Raw genomic sequence first — 8,922 nt, 5'->3', positions numbered from 1 at the left:
ACGCGGTGCTGCGCGGTCGCTATACCGCCGACATGAACCCTGAAATACTTCACCTCCTCACAGGGGCGCTGCGCTGCTGAGACAGCAGAATGACAATCACCACAGTGAGGCAGGAGTGGCAGAGCTAACAGAACAGAGGCTTATGTGGAGGGGGAGCTTTAACTGTGGTACTATATGCCCTGCATATTAAACACCTGAGTGTGCATTGAACTCTCAGGCCCCTTTTCCACCGGCGTTGAACCGCTTCGGTTCTTTCTTCCCACCTGATGTTGAACAAGTTCAGAGTGTTTCCACTTAAAATGAATCGGTTCAGAACCTTGAAAGTTCGTTTGGAAGTGGAACCAAGAAATGGCTGCCGGTTCCGTTAAAGCACCACGGTTCCAAGAATCTAGAACGGAACCAAGAACAAAAGGGGCCTGCAGAGTTCAATGAACACTCAGGATTGATACAGTGTATCAGTGGCGAGTGTCTTCTGAGAACGTTCCGACCATTCTGCACCAGTTATGCCGGCGCGTGCTCACGTTAAGCCCCTTTCTGCAGGACTAATTAACAGGTTTATAAAATGCATACTTAGTATGAATCAGGTTTTAGCATGAACTCCGTGCCATCCCTCTGTGCCTTGCACTGTCCCAGGGCAGCCTGCCTGCCAGGCGCCGGTTCTCATTGGGGCCGGTTGCAAATTACCTGTCCACCCGCTGGGGAGCGTGGGTAAAACGTCTGGTTGATTTGGAGGGATGTGATTGGCTCAGGCTTGTCCCTACTGATGAATGGCTTCTTGCACACCTGTCTTGGTTGAGCGGGGGAGCAGGTTGGGCTGAATTCTAAGCTGTCACTTTTTTCTCTTTTGTTAACAGACGTTTCACTCTTCTTTTTTTTTGTCTTCGATGCCGCAGCTGCTGTTTGCTCAATGACTTTCCTCCGTCGTGCGCCTCTGATTGGCCCGCGTGGCTTCAGGAGAAAACTATATTGAGAAAGGACAGGCACAGATCTGACAGAAGTCGACTGGATGTTCTAATGTAATTAACCACCATGACCTTTCCCAATAAGATACTGTATAGCTTAATCACGGCAACTCATGGACCTCTATTCACAACTAATGAGAATGCATTAGGGTCAGTCAGTGCACGTGCGCGCATGCACGGACGGACACACACACACACACACACACACACACACACACACACACACACACACACACACACACACACACACACACACACACACACACACACACACACACACACACACACACACACACACACACACACACACACACGTAATCATTATGGATTATCCCATTTTTTCTCTGGACCTGATCTGGACTGGTCTCCTCCTCAGTCCAGGTATAAAGCCATTAATCCCTTTGCTGACACCTCCATTTATCCGTAGCTAGTTTTCTCTGGCTGCCAAACATTTTTCACACTGTTAGCATGTTTCCTGACAGCTCAAGGAAAGCCCTTTCCTGGGCTATATACAGGCTCCACCCAGGCCGCTTCGCCAAGCAACAAACACCATTAGATCACAACGAGACCAAAATGATACAGCAAGGACGGAGGGACAGGATGGTGAGGAGGTGAGGGTGAGGAGAGAGGGGAGGACAGAAGGGAGATGGAAGAGGGTATTTCCAATTTTCAGTAGCCTACTTTTTCTTCTGCAAATATTGTACTTTTGCTCCACTGCAATTATTTGAAAAACGTTAGTTACTAGTTACTTTTGTAGATTTTGATTATTATTACAAAACATACGTTAACCACTTCAGCCCTACGACATTTCGGCCATTTGAAAATAGCCGATCTGACATTTTTCAAAAGATTTTTAAACAAATTTGAAAACTTGTGAAACGGGACATTATACATTAACGAGTACTTAATTTCTACTTTTGGCACTTTAAGTATACATTTTGATACGTTTGCAATTTTACTCAATTCAATTTTGAATTCCAGTCCAGACTTAGTTTGTAACAGAGTATTTCTACATTGCAGTATTGATACTTTTACTTGGGTAAATCATGCGAGTACTACTCCACCACTGGAAGAGAGGAGAGACGAGAGGGGAGAGAGGGGAGACAAGAGGGGAGAAGGGCGCGGCACGATCCCAGCCCAAGTCCAGACACATTATTATGGCAGCCTTCCCAGTCTCCTGCCTATCAGAGCCCAATCAAATATTCTATTACATTATTCTCCGATTTCTGCCCCCTATCTGTCCGCAGGAGCCTGGGGGCCACGCCAGCACCGCCAGCCCAGGAAATGTTTCTTCTGCAGCCATCTGTGCTGATATAGGAGGACATATTGGAAATCAAAGCAAGAACAGGAGGATATTATTATTATGGTGCAAAGAGGTCCCCAGGCTCTGGACAGGAGAGTCTGTGAGAAACTATACTGTATACCAATGATTATCATGTCAGTATCATGGTCAGTATCCTGGCAGTATCCTGACAGTATCATGGTCAGTATCCTGACAGTATCATGGTCAGTATCCTGACAGTATCATGGTCAGTATCATGGTCCGTATCCTGACAGTATCATGGTCAGTATCCTGACAGTATCATGGTCAGTATCCTGGCAGTATCCTGACAGTATCATGGTCAGTATCCTGGCAGTATCATGGTCAGTATCCTGACAGTATCATGGTCAGTATCATGGTCCGTATCCTGACAGTATCATGGTCAGTATCCTGACAGTATCATGGTCAGTATCCTGACAGTATCATGGTCAGTATCATGTCAGTATCGTGGTCAGTATCCTGACAGTATCATGGTCAGTATCCTGACAGTATCATGGTCAGTATCCTGACAGTATCATGGTCAGTATCATGGTCAGTATCCTGACAGTATCATGGTCAGTATCCTGACAGTATCATGGTCAGTATCCTGACAGTATCATGGTCAGTATCCTGACAGTATACAGGTCAGTATCCTGCCAGTATCATGGTCAGTATCCTGCCAGTATCATGGTCAGTATCCTGACAGTATCATGGTCAGTATCCTGACAGTATCATGGTCAGTATCCTGCCAGTATCCTGACAGTATCATGGTCAGTATCCTGACAGTATCATGGTCAGTATCATGGTCAGTATCCTGACAGTATCATGGTCAGTATCGTGGTCAGTGGTGGCCTAAGGGTTAGAGGAGCGGTTAGAGGAGCGCCTTTGTTGCCGAAAGGTTGCCGGTTTGACGGGCAGGAAAAATCTGGATCGGGAAGTGATCATCACTGAACTGCTTAGTGGCCAACGGTATAAGACAAGTGGTTGTATACTGGTCAGCTCCCAGGTTTTAATGTGTGTGTCTGTCTGTGTGTTTCTATGTGCAGGGCGTTGCTGAACATGAGCACTTGTGCTCAGCTACTACCCTGGGTTAAAAAAAAGGTATCATGGTCAGCATAATGGTCAGTATCCGTCCCTCCCTCCACAGTATGCATTATATAAGTGGTGTGGTGGAATGGTTTCAGTGTCATACAGGAAGAGAGGGAGGGTGAGCGATGCAGAGCTTGTCATGTCAAACAGAGGTTGTCTGTGACACTTACGTAAAGGTGAGACAAGAGGTGAGTGGTGGTGAGGTGCAAATGGTTGGATGAGTCAGCAAGCAGGACAGGAGATCTGCTAAAAGAAGAGACACATACATTCATTTAACCACTTTAACCACTTACAACAACATGTCTTCTAAATCCTACCAGTTTTCTGGAAAAACGCATGTTGCTCAGTGGTGCTCAAATGTTTTCATGTCAAGGACCCCCAGAATTATATATATATTTGGCCGCCGACCCATCTTAAAATAATTTGTTCCAAGGACCCCCAGGAGCAAAATTAAAAAAATATATTAAAAATAAATAAATAAAAATGCTCCCAATTCACAAAACAAAACAAAAGTGGTTAAAATCTAAAATACTAAAGATACCCATTAATGGGTTAACCCTGATACCCTCATAAGAGATAATATATATAAAAGACAGACTCAGGTGGCTTAATCTCTGGATTCTGCTGCGTCGGCTGGGTTTTGTGCGACGGCAGGGACACAGACAGAGTGGTAATAATGTGAAAGTTGTGGTTTAGCACTGCTACCTCTCTCACCCCTGGCCTGCTGGCCATATACACATGTGACACGAGAGCAGCGCTGGTTTTCTCAAAGGACACGCTCTTCTGTGCTGTTCTGGCCTCTCCGCCATGTTGTGGTCTCTGTATAGCTACTTCTGGACATATAGGGGTCAGGGCAGCCGGCAGCCAGCAACACATCGCTGGGCGCCCTTCATAAATTATGCAACCAAAGCAAACACCAGCACCACCCCTCCGGGTCATCCAGCTGAAAGCTTTTTCAGTTTAAAAATATATTCGTTGTTGTCCGGAAGACACCACCTAACTCCTTTTTTTTTTTTTTTTTTTACACCCTGCCTGTGTGTTGGTTAAAAAATAATGAACCAATGGAAAGTATTAAAAAGTGCTTTGGCGAAAACCTCGTAACTCCATTGGATCCTCAAACTATTTGCCAAACCACCTAACTCCACCTGTTTAGCCATCTTATTTTTCTTTGTTTTTCATAAGTGCTATACAACACCCTTTACGTCTGTGTGTTGGTTAAAAATAAATATTAAAAACCTCCTAACTTCACTGGCACAGACACTGGTCTCACTTCCTTCCTGGACTACATGTTGTCTCAGTAAGACAGACCTCACCCTCTCCACAAGGTGGAGTGAGTGCAGCAAAGCATTATGGTCATTGTAGTAATCCAGCACCAGCAGTGAGACCAGTGTCTCTGACATCACACTTTGAAATACTAAAATATCTAAAAACACATATTACCCACATAAAAATCCTGCAGTAAAGTGTTTCTTGTCTCCCAAACATCATTAAAATAAGATTTGGTTGCAAAAGTGCTTAATTCACTTCCTAGAAATGTAGTGGGTCAAAAGTACAATATTTGTCTTGGAAATGTAGTTGAGTGAAAGTATCCAAAAACAAATACTACACATAGTAAAGTACAGATACTCAAAATTGTTCAGTTACTGAAAGTGTTTCGAAGCTGATAAATGGATACTCTCTTCAGATTGGCTGAAATTTTGTCACAAACCTGGAAATGCATTTTCTGTTTAATAAAAAAGCGAGAGAGAGACATGGAGTGTAATATTTCACCTTGCCGCTTCACTGTATCAAGGAGGTGCCTGGTGATGTCAGCTTGGCTGGGCTCTGGATCCCCTTCCGATGCTCTGGCGTCAGCTGCGAGTGCTGACTGGGCTCTGCTTGGACTTATTAGTGGTTGGCCATTGACAGGGTGTTCAACTTACTCTTCAGAGTGCTCAGAATCCTCTTCCTCAGCGTCATCTCCTTCGTGCTCCTCCTCATGCTCGTGTTGTGTGTTCTGTGTTTGTAGCTCGGCTCCCAAAACCAACCTCAAAGGTGCTGAGGTGGGCAGAGTTAGCGTCCTTCCATTGGCTATTATTCGGCCATATGGCAATGCTTGTTCTCTATAAAGTTTCAAAGCAAAGAGTCACAATAACCAATTAATACAACATACGAGAAAAATCAGCAGTGAACTCACTTCATCCACTCTGCTGCTGCTGCTGCTGACAAACATAACCGAAGGGACAGACACTCAGGTAGTTATATAGCAGGCCACTGATTGAGAAGTGAGTGAGGGCAGGTGTGATTATTAGGGATTGAGAAGTGACAGCAGGTGAGGTGGTTTGATCCAAACCATGGGAATAGGCCAAGGTGAGGGTTGCTGTTGCTCACTAGGATGACTTTCTACATGGAGAGTCCCCGTTACTGAACAAACACTCAGAATGTAGAGCTATTTAACACTTGTTTTAACCAAAGAAAATACCCTACCTTACTTTTACTGTAAGTAGGCCTACATAATTCAAATAAACATACAGTACCACTGCCTGTAAAGGTCTTCTCACCCTACAACCTGTCACCCTCTCCCCTTTGCCCCGTTTGCTCAAGGCGTGCATGCTTCTCATGTACCTCCCCCTCTCTCCTCCCACCTCCTCAGCAAGAGACGGGGGGGATTGGGGGGGCTGTGGCGCCAAGGTTAGAGGTGAAAAGGGACGACAGACCCCAGTGTGTATACAGAGAGGGGCATAGCAGGACGAGTAAGAGTGTGTGTGTGTGTGTGTGTGTGTGTTCGCACACACACGTGTGTGTGTGTGTGTGTGTGTCGGAGGGGAGGAGGAGGGGGGTGTTGGACCGGGGCAGTGGGCCACCACAGTGTCCATTATGAGTAGCCAGGCCTGAAGATCAAGCCAAGGGCAACACAGCAGCCAGACATGGCTTGTGGTTTGTCCCTGATGGCCAGGTGTGTGTGTGTGTGTGTGTGTGTGTGTGTGTGTGTGTGTGTGTGTGAGAGAGAGAGAGACCCACCTCTGACCTGCTATGCTTGCTTGCAGGCAGCTCTTTGTCTTTGTGTTGACAGGGTGAAGATGATAGAACACTGTGGCGCTCTGCTATTATGCCACAGAGAATAAAGAGGCTTAGATAAAGCATTCCACTCCATTCCACATTACTCTACATAATGCCTCCATTCCACATTACTCTACATAATGCCTCCATTCCACATTACTCTACATAATGCCTCCATTCCACATTACTCTACATAATGCCTCCATTCCACATTACTCTACATAATGCCTCCATTCCACATTACTCTACATAATGCCTCCATTCCACATTACTCTACATAATGCCTCCATTCCACATTACTCTACATAATGCCTCCATTCCACATTACTCTACATAATGCCTCCATTCCACATTACTCTACATAATGCCTCCATTCCACATTACTCTACATAATGCCTCCATTCCACATTACTCTACATCAGGGGTTCTCAACCTTTTTGGCCGGGGACCCCCGGAAATGCTTTGGCAATGTCTCGGGACCCCCGCCCCGCCCCCCTCCCGACCCCCAATATAAATTGACTGCTACAATAACCTTAAACCATTTTGGGAGTGAACCCCTTTTGGTGTTTTAAGCATTGTTATAATTTAGCTATTTAAAAATAGCAGATCTACAAGCTCATAGCGCGCCACCGAGTGGCGCGCTACGAGCTTGTAGGTCTGCTATTTTTGAAAAATCGTGAATTTTTTTTAAAAAAACAAAATCTTTTTTTTTTTTTTTAAATAATTTGGGGACCCCCTAAAATAATTTGGCGACCCCCCAAGGGGTCGCGACCCACGGGTTGAGAACCCCTGCTCTACATAATGCCACGCTGTCTGTCGGGCACAGACCTTCTGCAGGGGGCTTCAAAAGCCTTAGTTCAAGTGGTACCAAAAGTGGGGTCCGGGGACCCCCCCAGGGGTCCTTGAGGGGGTTCCAGGGGGTCCACAGCAAAATGATAGTTTGGAACCAAATGGACCCTTATGGGTCTGTAACTCTGAGAGTACAAATGGAACCTAACAGGTCCATTTGGTTCCATTTTGTACACTCAAGTTAAAATAACATTGGTTTTACAATATAATGTGGGGTCCCAGAGATGGGGTTCCAATGGATCGTTATTATTTAGTTATTGGCTCTTGTATACTTTTCATTGGTTAAATATTTATAAAACTGACATACGGACTCAACCACTTTTTTTCCCTTCAGAAACAGCTAAAATATCCAACTAGATACAATTGATCAGCTGTTATTGCTATACTCTTACAATGTCAGACATAGAGCATTCCGTTTTTTCATAAATCTAAAAAGATGTAAAGATTTATAGATACAAGATTTTCTGCCCGACAGTGACAATATCCCTCTGAAAATCTGTATGTGGAAATTAATTTAATTACATTTTTTATTTATTCTTTATTCCATGATTTTGTAACCCATTTCCCCCCCGGTGCCAATTGCTTAAGTTGTAATCCTGACAGGGTTTCCCCGGTAGGACGTGTAGCACGTGGAAGGAACATGCAAACTCCAAAGGCCTTTTCGCCAACGCAAAACCCGGGTGCCGCCTCTGATGACGTGGAGGAAAGAACAAACATCCTGCAGCGCCCACAGGGAATCGAACCCGGGACCACCGTGCCCCAGGAATTAACTTTATACTGGTGCAGTTACTGCAGTACTATCCAATGACTGGCGTCACCCCTGATTCCCTCTCTGGCTTTTACTGGCACTCCTGACCAGTAACATTATAGTAGCTTATCATTTTCTCTCATTCAGAGAGGGGGCGGAATCCCTTTCTAAATGGTGAGATTTCTATATATATCACATTAGATCCATGGAGACCTCTTTTTTATCTTCTATTCAGTCGGAATATGTTACATTATTCTGACCTTATTGTCAGCAGGGGACAATGTACATGACATCAAGAATGAATTTTGATAAGTGATAAGTGTGCCGCACATGCTGTATGTGCGTGTGTGTGTGTGTGTGTGTGTGTGTGTGTGTGTGTGTGTGTGTGTGTGCGTGCGTGTGCGTGCATGGTGCTGGTCTATTCTCATTGCAGACTTGATTTGGTATTTTATTGTTTATTACCAATGAGTCAGAACAGCATTCATATTATATATTATATTATGTGTAAAAAAAAAAGGGAGAAGCACAGATTATTACTGTCTTAACAGAAATTAATTAAGCTCTGCATGAATAGTGTATACAAATGGAAGGTGTATTTTGTACACTGTTCTGTACATGGTTCTGAAACATTCCATGCCAAATTGATATGTATTTGGCTGTGGACTCCCCAATCTGAAAATATTTTGAGCCAGGGACCCCCCATAATAGAAGAGTTGTGCTAAACAAAATCTTATATATTGTTTTGTTTTCTAATTGTAGATGGTTTAAAGTGGTTTAACTAATTTTGAAGCTATAGCAACACATTTTGCTGGGGCCCCCCCTGGAACCCCCTCAAGGACCCCTGGGGGTCCCCGGACCCCACTTTGAGAACCACTGTTGTACACTCTTCGGGAGTTAAATGACCATTATTTCACTGTGTACCGCGAGTTGTCCTC

The 8,922-nt window shown here is 44.6% G+C and overlaps 1 long non-coding RNA gene across 1 annotated transcript; it reads right to left on the bottom strand.

Moving 5' to 3' along the window:
- Positions 1 to 661: 661 nt before the first annotated feature.
- Positions 662 to 5,451, bottom strand: LOC306929464. The gene is made up of 3 exons (XR_013790794.1): positions 5,274 to 5,451; positions 3,522 to 3,597; positions 662 to 961 (listed from the first exon to the last, which is right to left on the bottom strand). It is a non-coding gene; the product is annotated as an uncharacterized lncRNA (long non-coding RNA).
- Between the last annotated feature and the right edge of the window lie 3,471 nt (positions 5,452 to 8,922).

This window comes from Electrona antarctica (assembly GCF_951216825.1).
Source record: "Electrona antarctica genome assembly, chromosome: 9".
Lineage (NCBI taxonomy): Eukaryota > Metazoa > Chordata > Actinopteri > Myctophiformes > Myctophidae > Electrona > Electrona antarctica.
The sequence above is the reverse complement of the archived record's forward strand: the minus strand, read 5'-3'. Positions and strand labels throughout refer to the sequence as shown.